This window comes from Podarcis filfolensis, assembly GCF_964270895.1.
Source record: "Podarcis filfolensis genome assembly, chromosome: 2".
In the NCBI taxonomy this organism is placed as follows: Eukaryota; Metazoa; Chordata; class Lepidosauria; order Squamata; family Lacertidae; genus Podarcis; species Podarcis filfolensis.
The window spans coordinates 109,712,692-109,725,332 of NC_139605.1; positions in this window are offsets into that span (position 1 = coordinate 109,712,692).

Here is a 12,641-nt window from a genome sequence, read left to right on the forward strand (position 1 = left end):
CGTATGTAACCTGAAGCGTATGTAACCTGAGGTACCACTGTAATCAGTTCCGGAGGTCCGTCCATAAGTCGATCCGGGTCGCTGGTAGAAGTGCTGTTGTGTGCAGGTGCATTTGGCCGCAGCGCACTTCTGCACATGTGCACATGTGCTTCTGCGCATGCGCAAATCATGACAAACTCGGTATTTACTTCCTGGTTTGCCACGGTCACAACTTGGATCGGGCCCAAATAAAGGCGGTGGCAAGTAGAGGTTCTGCTGTATTATTATTATTATTATTATTATTATTATTATTATTATTAATACCCAACCCAACTGACTGGGTATGCCCCAGCCACTCTGGGCAGCTCCCAACATATATAAAAACATAATAAAACATTTTAGGAAAAGTTCCCTATGCAGGACTGCCTCCAGGCGTCTTCTGAAGGTTGTATAGTTCCTTATCTCCTTGGCTCGGGAGTCACATACCTGCCAACATTTCTCCGATGAAAAGAGGGACGTCCTAAGGAAAAGCGGGACATTCCGGGGTCAAATCAGAACCCGGGACAGCTTCTGTAAATCCAGGACTGTCGCTGGAGAACGGGGAGACTTGGAGGGTCTGTGTCTATAGGGTGACGGTCTCAGCACGAAGGGAGAAATGAATCCAAATTCAAGTGTTGAAAATAGAAGGTGCAAGGGGAGGTGTGGTATTTGGCCTCCCAAAATATTGTATTTCTGCATGGGCAGGCACAGTATTCTCCTATAACCACATTCAGCCACTATTTTGCTGTTGTGATCTTTTTTTAAAAAATAATGTATTTTTATTAAAGATTTTCTTGATTTACAAAAGTATGTGCAATGTCTCTGTCTCTCGTATTTTTTTCCCCATGTAATTTTTTTTAAACAAATCTGTTTCATTTGCTGATACATTAGGAAGAAAAGGGGGAAAGAGATGGGGGGAAAGATGAGTGGGGGTGGGGTCGGGTGGGGATGTTTCTATTTTACTTAATATATGTGGGGTTTTGTGTCAGCGTTGTTTGTGCAGGTTCTCTGCTGTTCACTTGTGTTCCTTTGGTGGTGAGAGAGGTTGGGGTTGGCCTAGGGTGTGGCTGTTCATTTGTGGTTGGCTGTGGTGGTCTTTGTTTTCATGTGTGAGTGGGGTGTGTGTGTGTTTTGGATCAGGTTAGCCATATTGATTTGTATGCTGTTGGTGGATTTTTGTCATTGTCTTGTTGGGCTGTGTGTGTGATAAAGGGGTGAAGGCGCTGAAAGCTGCTGTCGGTTGCCTTTGTGAGTTCCTTAGGTCCTGGAGCTGAAGCCTGGATACACGGTGCGAGGCAGCGGTGCGGCAGGTGGAGGTGCTGCGGTGCTTTGTGTGGCGGTCAGCTCAGCGGGATCCCATCCTCGTCGCCAGTGAAATATACTCGGAGCCAGGAGTGGATTTCATGCTGTTTATGCAGCTCATAGTGGTGAGGAGGAATGAGTGTTCCCCCAAAATATCTGCTTTATATACATAATTTACACAATGGGCCACACATGATTGACTAATTCCAGGATTCTCCTGTAGGCCAATCAGGTTGCAGAGTCACTTCCACCTGGAGCTGGATTGGGTGGCTCCTGCGGACCAATCATACTGCTGCATTGTTCTAGGACCAATCAGACTGCTGCATTTTGGATCCTATTCAACTCAGTACATAACAGGCGTCGTCTTCTATTTGTCCCCGTGTCAGTTTAAGTTTATTGGTTAATTTTTCTAGTAGGGCTGTTTTCCATACTATTTGGTACCATTGGTCCATGCTTATTCCTGACAGGTCTCTCCAGTGTCTGGTTATGGGGTTTCTGGCTGCTGAAAGTAGGTGGGTTATGAGTTCTTTGTGCCTTGGAAGATGTTTGCTGTTGTCATCTTTTAAGAAGTTCATGTTTCTCGCATCTTTCTAATTGCACCCTTGGATTTGTGTGTGTGTATATATATGTGTGTGTCTGATATATGGAGAACTTCTACTAGCTGTAGGAAAGCGCTTTTCTGTAAATCTGCCAGAGCGCACAGTGGTTTCATTGTTCCCTGCAAGGAATCTCCCCCACCACCCCACACACACTTAAAAAAAGAAAGAAAAAGAAAGTTACTGTCTTGCTGGGGAATGAAAACAAATAATCCAGGGTTTGTGACTGAGCAAAGAGGCCCACGTAGGGTCCCCTCCTTGAATTTCATTCATAGATTCCAAAGGGCAGAGAAGCGCCTTTGAAACACTTCTCTCTTCAAGCTGGGCTGAAGTTCGAAAAATGCTATTTAATTGAGTTGCAATTAAGGCGATCCCTCTGGGCCTTCCTTTTCCCCGGGAGAAATAGTTCATTGGATGTGATACTTGCAGATGAAATGCCGCGGCCCCGAATTTTGCACATCGCAGGGGGTTCGATCGCACATTCTTCCGCCAGCGAGTTTGTAGCTTGGATGGTGTGGCGGAGAGACAAGAGGCCTCTGTTGAGGCAAAATTGTGGCCTTTGCACATCTGGCATTCATTGGCCGTTGCGTCAGGGGCCAGAAGCAGATCTCTCCCCCAAGCTAGCAAAAGGTTTTTTAATTATCGAAAGCTCACAACTGGTCCATTCTCCTGGTTCCCTCAATTCATGTGCGCCGGCTGATTTCGAGGCATTTGGAAACCTGTCCTTTAGAGCACTGAAAGGAGGAGTGTTGAAAGAACTGTGTATCTGCATGGCACGAGAATCACAGAATTGTAGAGTTGAAAGGGACCCTGACGATCATCTAGTCCAACCCTCTGCAAAGCAGGGACAGCTGCCCCATATGGGAATCGAACCTGCAACCTTGGCGTTTATCAGCATTATACTCTAACCAACCCAGCAATGGGAAAAGGTATTGGGAAATGACAGCAAGGACACATAATAACTGATCAGCGCCTTACAATGAGTGAGGCAGCAGAGTGCTGGACTTTACCTCGCCGGTAAAGTGGGGTGTCATTTTTTAGCGTTCTTTCACATAAACTGTGGTGTGTAATGGTTAGAGCACTGGACTAGGAGCTGAGAGGCCAGTGTTTGAGGCCCCACTCAGCCATGACGCTCACTGGGTGAACTTGGGCCAGTCGTTCCCTCGCGGCCTAAGCTACCTCACAGGGCTGTTGTGAGGATAAGGTGTATGTAAATTATTAAGAAACAATAATAATCTACTGCCTGCATGTAATAAATTAGCACAGGAAGAGGAATAATAATATTTATTAGGCATTGTTTCACAGGAAAAAAAGTAAACAAGGGTAAAAACAAGAATTAAACAACCTAAAATACAGGTTGGTATGTAAATGTAAGAAATAATAATAATCTACTGCCGATATGTAATAAATTAGCACAGGTAGATTAAGGGGGAAAAATATTTATTAGGCATTTTTCCCCAGAAAAAAGAAGCAAGGGTAAAAAAAAAAAGAATAAAACAATCAAGAGCTATCACACACACCCAAATCCAACTCAAACCCTCTTCACTAAAACTAAACAGGAAGATCCAAAAGCCTGGGAAAAAAGAATTAGTTTGCCTGCTGCCTAAAAACAGAGCGTGATGGTGTCAGAAGTGACTCCCTGAAGAGAGCCTTCCATAAATGGGAGCCACCACTGAGAAGGCCTGTTCTCAAGTTACCACTCTTGGAGCTTCCCTCAGAGGGGCGCACGGAGAAAGGGGGTCCGATGGTCTGGACTGGTTTGTGTAGGGAGAGGCTGTTCTTGAGGTACTGGGTTCCTGAGCCCCATAAGGCCAGCACTTTAAATGGGGCCTGGACGCCAACTGGTTGCCGGCACCGTCACACCAAGGTTGGTGGAGCACGATTCGGCCACCACACAGACAGTTGTTTGGTCAGGAGATGCGTAGGGAAGCTCAGTGCTCGTGCCATGAGGTTCCCAAGGAGAACAAAGGATCCAATTCAGGTGTCACATGGAATAACCGAAGTAGAGGTGAGAAGAGAGCAGCTCTGGAAGGACCTGGAGCGGAGACATTTTGCAGAATCCATTTTTCTGAAGAAGGAAGTCCAGCCATTTTTCTTTGCCTTGCTTTCCCTCGGCCCCAGAGAGAAAGGCCACTTTGCAGAGAAATTTCTCTGAATAGTCTCTTGTTTTATTTTTAAGCGCTGTTCCCCAACTCACCCACGCACCATGGTACCAGGGCCGGATTTTGGTTTGATGAGGCCCTAAGCGACGGGGTGAGCTACCGTTGCTCGGTCCCTGCTCCTGCCAACCTAGCAGTTCGAAAGCATGTCAGAGTGCAAGTAGATAAATAGGTACTGCTCTGGCGGGAAGGTAAACGGCGTTTCTGTGCGCTGCTCTGGTTCGCCAGAAGTGGCTTAGTCATGCTGGCCACATGACCCGGAAGCTGTACACCGGCTCCATTGGCCAATAAAGCGAGATGAGCGCCGCAACCCCAGAGTCGGCCACAACTGGACCTAATGGTCAGGGGTCCCTTTACTTTTTAAGCTACTGAAGGTAATGGGGCCCTTTACGTGTCCAGCTGTCCTTTGTCAACAACCAATTGTTTTTTTGTGTTGAATATATGCTATATGGCAATTTATGGACCTAATAGGTATCCTAAGCTATAATGGGATGAAAATAAATTATGTATTCCATGAAAACAACCAGTAGGCATAAGACTCATACCCTTAGTCTATGCTGCCTGGTCATCAGTCTACAAGCACTCTTTAATATTAGATAACTGGTACAACAGCTTGGCCGACATTCAACTGGGCTGCACTGCAGTCTGCAGCTCCATGCTACATGTTGCCATGCAACCGGTCCATGCAGAATGTAGGCACCCTATATATAAAGGTAAAGGGACCCCTGACTATTAGGTCCAGTCTTGACCGACTCTGGGGTTGTGGCACTCATCTCGCTTTATTGGCCGAGGGAGCCGGTGTACAGCTTCCGGCTCATGTGGCTAGCATGACTAAACATGACTGGCGAACCAGAGCAGCACACGGAAATACCGTTTACCTTCCCACCAGAGTGGTACCTATTTATCTACTTGCACTTCGAGGTGCTTTCGAACTGCTAGGTTGGCAGGAGCAGGGACCGAGCAACGGTAGCTCACCCCGTCGCAGGGATTCGAACCGTCGGCCTTCTGATCGGCAAGTCCTAGGCTCTGTGGTTTAACCCACAGCACCACCCACATCCCCTTTACCCTATATATAGAAAAGAGCAAAACAGTGATATTTTAGGGAGCAGGTTAGCAGGCGGGGCCCATTACTTACATCATAGGAGCCTACACGACATAAAACACTGTTGCTGTATGTAGGTTTTATTTTATTTGTTTTTTATCTTATATTTTGGAAATGTACATCCAGGTGTTTTTTTTTCCTTTAAATTTTTTGGGGGCTCCCAAGAGAGTGGCGCCCTAAGGTATAGCTTGTTTAGTTTATGCGTAAATCCAGCACTGCATGGTACGAGGTCTGAGGCTTTGTTCAGAGGACGCAATCAGTTGACAATGCTGCGAACATTTGCAGTGGCAGCAAAACCAAAACTCCTTAGTAGGGACTAGATGGAGAAACTGGGCCTATTTCCACTGGGAGCCACACTCTTTGGAACAACTATTGTTGTACCAACAGTTGGATGCTGGGTGAAATTGTGTTCTCTTCCTCCAAATTTCAGCGCTCATCAACAAGGTGACAGGATTTGAGAGGCTTGTTTTCACATACAGTGGATGCTCAGGTTGCAAATGTGATCCGTGCGGGATGCACGTTCGCAACCCGCAGTGTTCGCAACCCACAGTGGCGCATCTGCGCATGCATGGGTTGCGCTTTGGCGCTTCTGCGCATGCGCAAAGTGCTATTTTAGTGCTTCTGCGCATGCGCAACCCCCGGAACCCAGATGTAACCCGTTCTGGTACTTCCAGGTTTCGGCGGGTCCGCAACCCGAAAAAACACAACCTGAAGTGTCTGTAACCCAAGGTATGACTGTACTTTTTGTCTAGGAACTACAGAGGTTGGTATAAGCAAATACCTTCATTGTTTTGATTGGTAGTTGTGCCGGCAGGGGGCAGCAGCATCCCACCATATGGATTCCTGGATCCTGCCCTCATCCCCCCAATTTGCAAACCAGGAGACCCAACTGCAGATCACCGGCTGCACATGAAACCTTCCAGACCCCAAATCCAGATTTTGTATATCTCTTTCTTAACGAAGCTTGGCTTGCTTGTTTGGTTTTGATTCACACAACCACCTAAATGTGGGGAGGGATGTTCAAAGAGGTAAGACAAAAGTATACAACTCTAGCTGTTTGAAAGTCATTGTATACCTTTTGGTAGCTGCGTGTTTATGTTGTCAAATTGCTTCGGGGAAGCGGTTCAGAAATGAAATGAAGAATACTTGCGCTTCCCACAAGTCAGGGTGGTGATGAGCTTACTATAAAGAAAGAATTCACGACGATTTCTTCAGCCACTATGATCCCACCTCCCTCCTAGGTTTGCAGTCTATATGAGCAGGCCCAGATTTAGGTTTGATGAGGCCCTAAGCTACTGAAAGTAATGGGGCCCTTTATATGTCCAGCTGTCCTTTGTCAACAACAAATTGTCACTGTTTTTTGTGTTGAATATATGCTGTATGGTAATTTATGGAACTAATAGGTATCTAAAGCCATTTGCACATAACAAAATACGTATTTTATCAAAGTAATTGTTGAACTGAAATACAATTAAGAAAAAGTATATTAATAGTGAAATTGGGCAGGGGGGGGGGCAAGAGATTGGGGCCCTAAGCTATAGCTTGTTTAGCTTATACATAAATCCAGCTCTGTATATGAGGGATGTAAAGGACCCCTGGACAATTAAGTCCAGTTAAAGACGAATATGGGTTTGCGGCGCTCATCTCGCTTTTAGGCCGAGGGAGTCAGCGTTTGTCCACCGACAGCTTTCCGGGTCATGTCGCCAGCATGACTAAACCGCTTCTGGCGCAATGGGACACCGTGACAGAAACCAGAGCAGTGCACGGAAACGCCGTTTACCTTCCCGTCACAGTGGTACCTATTTATCTACTTGCACTGGCGTGCTTTCGAACTGCTAGGTTGGCAGAAGCTGGGACAGAGCAACAGGAGATCACTCCATCATGGGGATTCGAACCGCCGACCTTCTGATCGGCAAGCCCTAGGCTCAGTGGTTTAGACCACAGCGCCACCCATGTCCCTCATGAGGGATGTACATACCAGCAGATCAGTCATTTGCTCCTCCTCCCATATGCTTCAGGCAGACATCCCTTTATAATAACTTTAAAAAAGACCACTTTATGCATTTAAAATGTTCCTCATTTCCTCGTTTGCTTGTCTTTAAATGCAAAACTGCTCTGGAGAGGGAAGTGTGTTTGTGAGCCATAGGTGTCCTAAAGGTAAAGGTAAAGGGACCATTAGGTCCAGTCGTGACCAACTCTGGGGTTGCGACGCTCATCTCGCTTTATTGGCCGAGGGAGCCGGCGTACAGCTTCCGGGTCATGTGGCCAGCATGACTAAGCCGCTTCTGGCGAACCAGAGCAGCGCACGGAAACGCCGTTTACCTTCCCGCCGGAGCGGTACCTATTTATCTACTTGCACTTTTGATGTGCTTTCGAACTGCTAGGTTGGCAGGAGCTGGGACCAAGCAACGGGAGCTCACCCCATTGTGGGGATTCAAACTGCCGACCTTCTGATCAGCAAGTTCTAGGCTCAGCGCCACCCACACAGGCGTTGACTTCCGCAATCGGTTGTGTAAATTAGGTCCTTTCCTCTCGCAAAAGCATTATTATTATTATTATTATTATTATTATTATTATTATTATTAAGCTTGGGAAAGAGCCATTGTAAATACAGAAAATTAGATATGAATGACAAGATAACTGGGGTGAATTTCACTGCGTATGATCCAACTGCACTTGTGCCTTTTTTGTAAGTACAGAACACACTGAATTCCCACTGAATTCAGAAGATATCATTTTTTAATAAATATGCCAAGGGTTATCATGCACATAACTATATCAACCTTCCTTTCAATTCTCCTGAGATGCCCTGCTTTTAAGTTAGACCTTTGGACTTACATGCAATGAGTCCATCTCCCGCTGGTCCTGGTTCATCAACTTTTGCAATCTCCTGAATATTTGAGTTTATATTGCTTTTATAAGGACACAAGAGTACATTGTTATCTGTAAGCTTATTTTTTACAAGTGTAACTGCAACAGCTGACAGAGACAGTATGTTGAAGAAAACCCTAAACTCCATATCACATGTGCAAAACTCTTTTTCCTATTGCTGCTACTCTATCAAACTGCTTCCTGAAGATGTTTTCAGTGTGCATTTATTCATGCAATAGAGCGCAACATTCCCTGCGGATGTTTCTCAGCACCATTACTGAAATCAGAAAAATTCAAGACGAACTGATAAGCTGAGTTTAGAAAACAAAAACGATGCAACACGATTCCATTCCATGTAATCTCTTTAATACTGTGAAATACTTTTCTTTTTAAAATACAGTATTTTCTGAGGTAGACCATTACAGTTCAAACGCATTTTTTTCAGACATTAATAAGACATGAATTAAATACTTTCATGTACAATATGTTGCAAAATGAGGTAGAAATGGTTACAGAGGATGTACAAAGTAAAAAACGATTTAAAAATTAAAGAAAAAGTCTTCAAAATTCCAGTACCACTTTTTGGAGGAGCAGAACAAAATAAAACAAAAAGAGGCAATCTTCCTGAGGTATATAGCTAGGAATACCTATGAGATACATTCGAAGGCACCCGAATGATATTAAGAGACTGTGCCCTCTTTCCAAAGGAAATCTCCCTTTGGAGAAACCAATCGTCTAAATTTTACCAGCATCGTAGGGTTTTAATGATGATGGATTTTCCACTATTACTGTTGGAGTGGACGCAACAGGGAAAAAACCATCTGTGATTTAGAAACAATGAGTGGTGCTTTTTAGATTCCTTTCCCCACTGATGTGCCTGCTGGGGAACTTTTATGCATTATAGAAGGTTCTGGGGAGGGAAGCATTCTAGAATGCGAAATCCATTGTCCCAGAGTTCCGCCCAGAACTGTTGGGAAATCTAGGACACAAGCAAGACTCTCTCCTGCGTCTAGTTGCACATTGCTCAGAAAGATTGGTGGCGGTGGGAGAGCTTTCTGCATTGCTGGTCTTCATCAAATATAAACAGGGTTTTTTGGAGCTCCAGCGCCTCTCAAATGGGCACCACTGCCATTCTAAGAGATCAAGGGAGAAGTTTGTGGCGAGCTCCAGGACCTCTTTTTCTAGAAAATAAAACAGCACTGCTTATAAGGGCCTCAGACTTTATCCGAACCATTTGGGAAACTGCTAATTGGCAGGGAGAGATAAAAGTGGTCCTTAAATGCAGAGGTTAGAGCGGGTCTATGAGGTCGCAAAATGTGGCTTCACTCATCAAATTACCACGCTGTGAGTCTGTGTGTCTTTGGTGGGTTTTGCTCTCCACCACACGCGTCTGAAGGGGCTGTTTCTGGCAACATGCTTAAAGCACATCACTGAACAACAGCCTCATAGCTTATTTTTGGTAGTGTGGGATTTTTCAGCGCATGACATGTAGGTAAGGAGCAGATATAGGCTTTGGTATAAGAGAGAGACAGAGAGAGAGAGACAGAGACAGAGAGACTAGTAGGCATTGAAACTCTTGTTTTCAAAAGCTAACTTGCTTTCACAGGTGTAACAGCAAACTGCGTGCCAAAAATGAGTGTGAGGCACACTTCAACATTTGTCAGTAAGAACAAAAATGATGCTCACAGCCAGACACACTTTGCTCCCTTTCCACAGCTTTTCAAGGAGACTGTGACTTCATTTTAGAACTCTCGAGACACTGCCTAAACACACACACACACACACACACAAATCATATAACTAAGCAGTCAAAAGCATTTAGTTGCGATGAGCAAAAAGACTGCTTTTGGCGGCAGCGTGGGTGTGTTCCAACATATAGCGATTGCATAAGGTTGGACCAGAATTTGGACAACCAGAATTTTCTGAAGTTATTAGTGACTGTTGTGACTTGTGTAAATGTATACAAGTCCACAACAAGCACAGATATGGTGTAAATATGGGAGCAGCTTAACCTTTCCCCTCTCACTCATCCTGGTGCATCCAAATTGCTACTAGTAATGGCCAGTCCCCCTTACTCTGCTAAGCCCCAGACTCTTTCCTCCATCTACCCGACACTCCTACCTGCTCCAGCCCTACCTGCGGATGGCAAAATCCTCCTATCAACTGTGACAGAAAAATACGAGCTTCCATGCTCGGAGACAGTATACCAGCATTCTGGGCACAAACAATCAGGGATATCTGTTGCTTTCGTTCCCTGATTGTTTGTAAGCCTCCTGAAAGGAATCTAGATCACGGCTGTTGGAAGCGGAAATAGGAAGAATTTGAGTCCCAAACAACAAATCTCACACTGCTGCAGCTGCAGCAGCAGCACATCAGTTCTGCAGAAGTAAACCAGTGAGTTTGACAAACAAGTAACTTATCCAAGAACAGAAACCCAAGCCCAAGTTGAGGTATGGGCCCCTGTATTGATTTCCTCTTGAATTAGATTCCCCCAAATTCATTTCCAAATTCATTTTTTCTTTCCAAAACTCAGTTCTCACGAAATTGTTTCCTCTTGTCCCCCCCCCCCAACCAGATTTTCTCAACCGTGGGTCACCAGATGTTGACGGACTACAGCTCTCATCACTTGTAGTGAGAAGGGCCAGCAGTCAGGGATGATGGGAGTTGTAGTCCAATAATATCAGGAGACCCAAGGTTGAGCAAGGCTGTCCTAAACTAATAGTCCCATTTCCATCATTCACTTTTAATGTATTTTTAATCTTTTGTTGGAAGCCGCCCAGCGTGGCTGGGAAAACTCAGCCAGATGGGTGGGGTAGAAATAATAAAATTATTATTATTATTATTATTATTATTATTATTATTATTATTATTATTATTACTGTTATTATTTCAGTAACAGAACAGCCCCATTTCCCCTATGTAAACCCAATCCTGCATTCACCCTACCAACCTGCTCCTGGGTTCCTTCTCACTTCCACCTTAAAGAAGCAGAAGAACAAAAGCGCTATAATTTGATTTTTTTAAAAGGGGCCAGATGGCCAATCGGCATCTATCCACCCATCAGTGTGAAGGAGCCAAACTCACCTCCATGAGCACTTGTATCTCACCTATAGGGACAGGCAAGGGTTAAAAATAACAACCCCGTGAACTCCATTTGCTCACCTACATACCCCAGAACGATCTCACGGGCAATTTAAAAAAAGGCAGTGCCCTTAAGTTGGTGTGATGTGCAATGTTCATTACAAAGGAAGTCGCATCTTCTTCACCTTACATTGCGCCATCCTAGGCATGTCTTATAAAGAGAAGTCCCAAGAATGGAAAACATAGCCCAGCATACATAAACCTTTGGTTCTGAGAGGCCGTCCTCTAGCCAGGCTAGATACCCTTGTCTTTCATGCGGTCCATTTTCAGCTAATGCTACCACAATTACCTCTAGAGAAATTTGCTTGTTTTACCAAAAAGTTACAGTATTTGCACTGTGTTTTGTTTTTTGAAGATTCTTTGCTCCTTCCCTCCCTCCTGACAGTTTCTGAGTTTTTTTAATCAGCCAGAAGCGGTTTGCTAAGTCCCAAGCAACCGCCAATGTTTTCTGCAGATTTGCTTGAGGAACAGAAATTTGGTTCTCGTGGGAGTTATTATTTTCAGGAATCTGTGCCATAAATTACATTTGGGACTCAGCTACATTAGGCAAAAAAACCCACAACGCTTTGAACGTGTTATAAACATGCAACACCAGATGGCGCCAGACAGCAAAAAAAATTCTATGTGATTTTTACATAGCGTTTTTTCCCCTTTTGTTATAACAATTTAATTTCTGACTTATTTATAGTGGTCCCCCCCCCGTGGTAAGATCCACCCTTGATATCAGAAAACAGGGAGGGTGAATGGCATTCGGTACATCCAGCCAATTGACGGAAGCTACTGAATTTCATAGCATGGCATGGAAGCTGCCGATTGTTTCTTCCAGAACACAACTGAAGTGCATTATACTGACACCCAGCTCCACAGTGACACTGCAATCCTTTCCATCTCCTGACCTGCGTTTGTTCACTCTCACGCATTATCTTTAAAGCTTACGGAAAATGGAAAAGGCTGACCGCAAGGTGTTGACAGCTTCCAATCAAGCCTCAGAAAAGTGCTAGTTTAATTTCTGTCTCCAGAATATTACTGTTTATTGCCAATATGGCTAAGAGGAAAAGAGGGGTGGAGAGGAAGAGAGATTTGCTTGTGTGCCTTTAGGTTTTGCCCCACGGGGCAAATAGAAGCTCGGAGGAGGCAAGACCACGCCGGGAATACTGTGTCCGATTCTGGGCACCACCATTTAAGAAGAATGTTGGCAAGCTGGAAAGTGTGCAGACGAGGGCAAGCAAGATGATCAAGGGTCTGGAAACTAAGCCTGATGAGGAATGGTTGAAGTAGTTGGGTATGTTTAGCCTGGAAAAGAGGAGACTGAGCGGAAATATGAGAGCCATCTTCAAATATCTGAAGGGCTGTCTCATGGATGAGCGAATAAGTTTGTTGTCTCCTGCTCTGGAGGGTAGAATTCGAACCAAAGTTACAAGAAAGGGGATTCCGACTAAAACTTTTTGACAG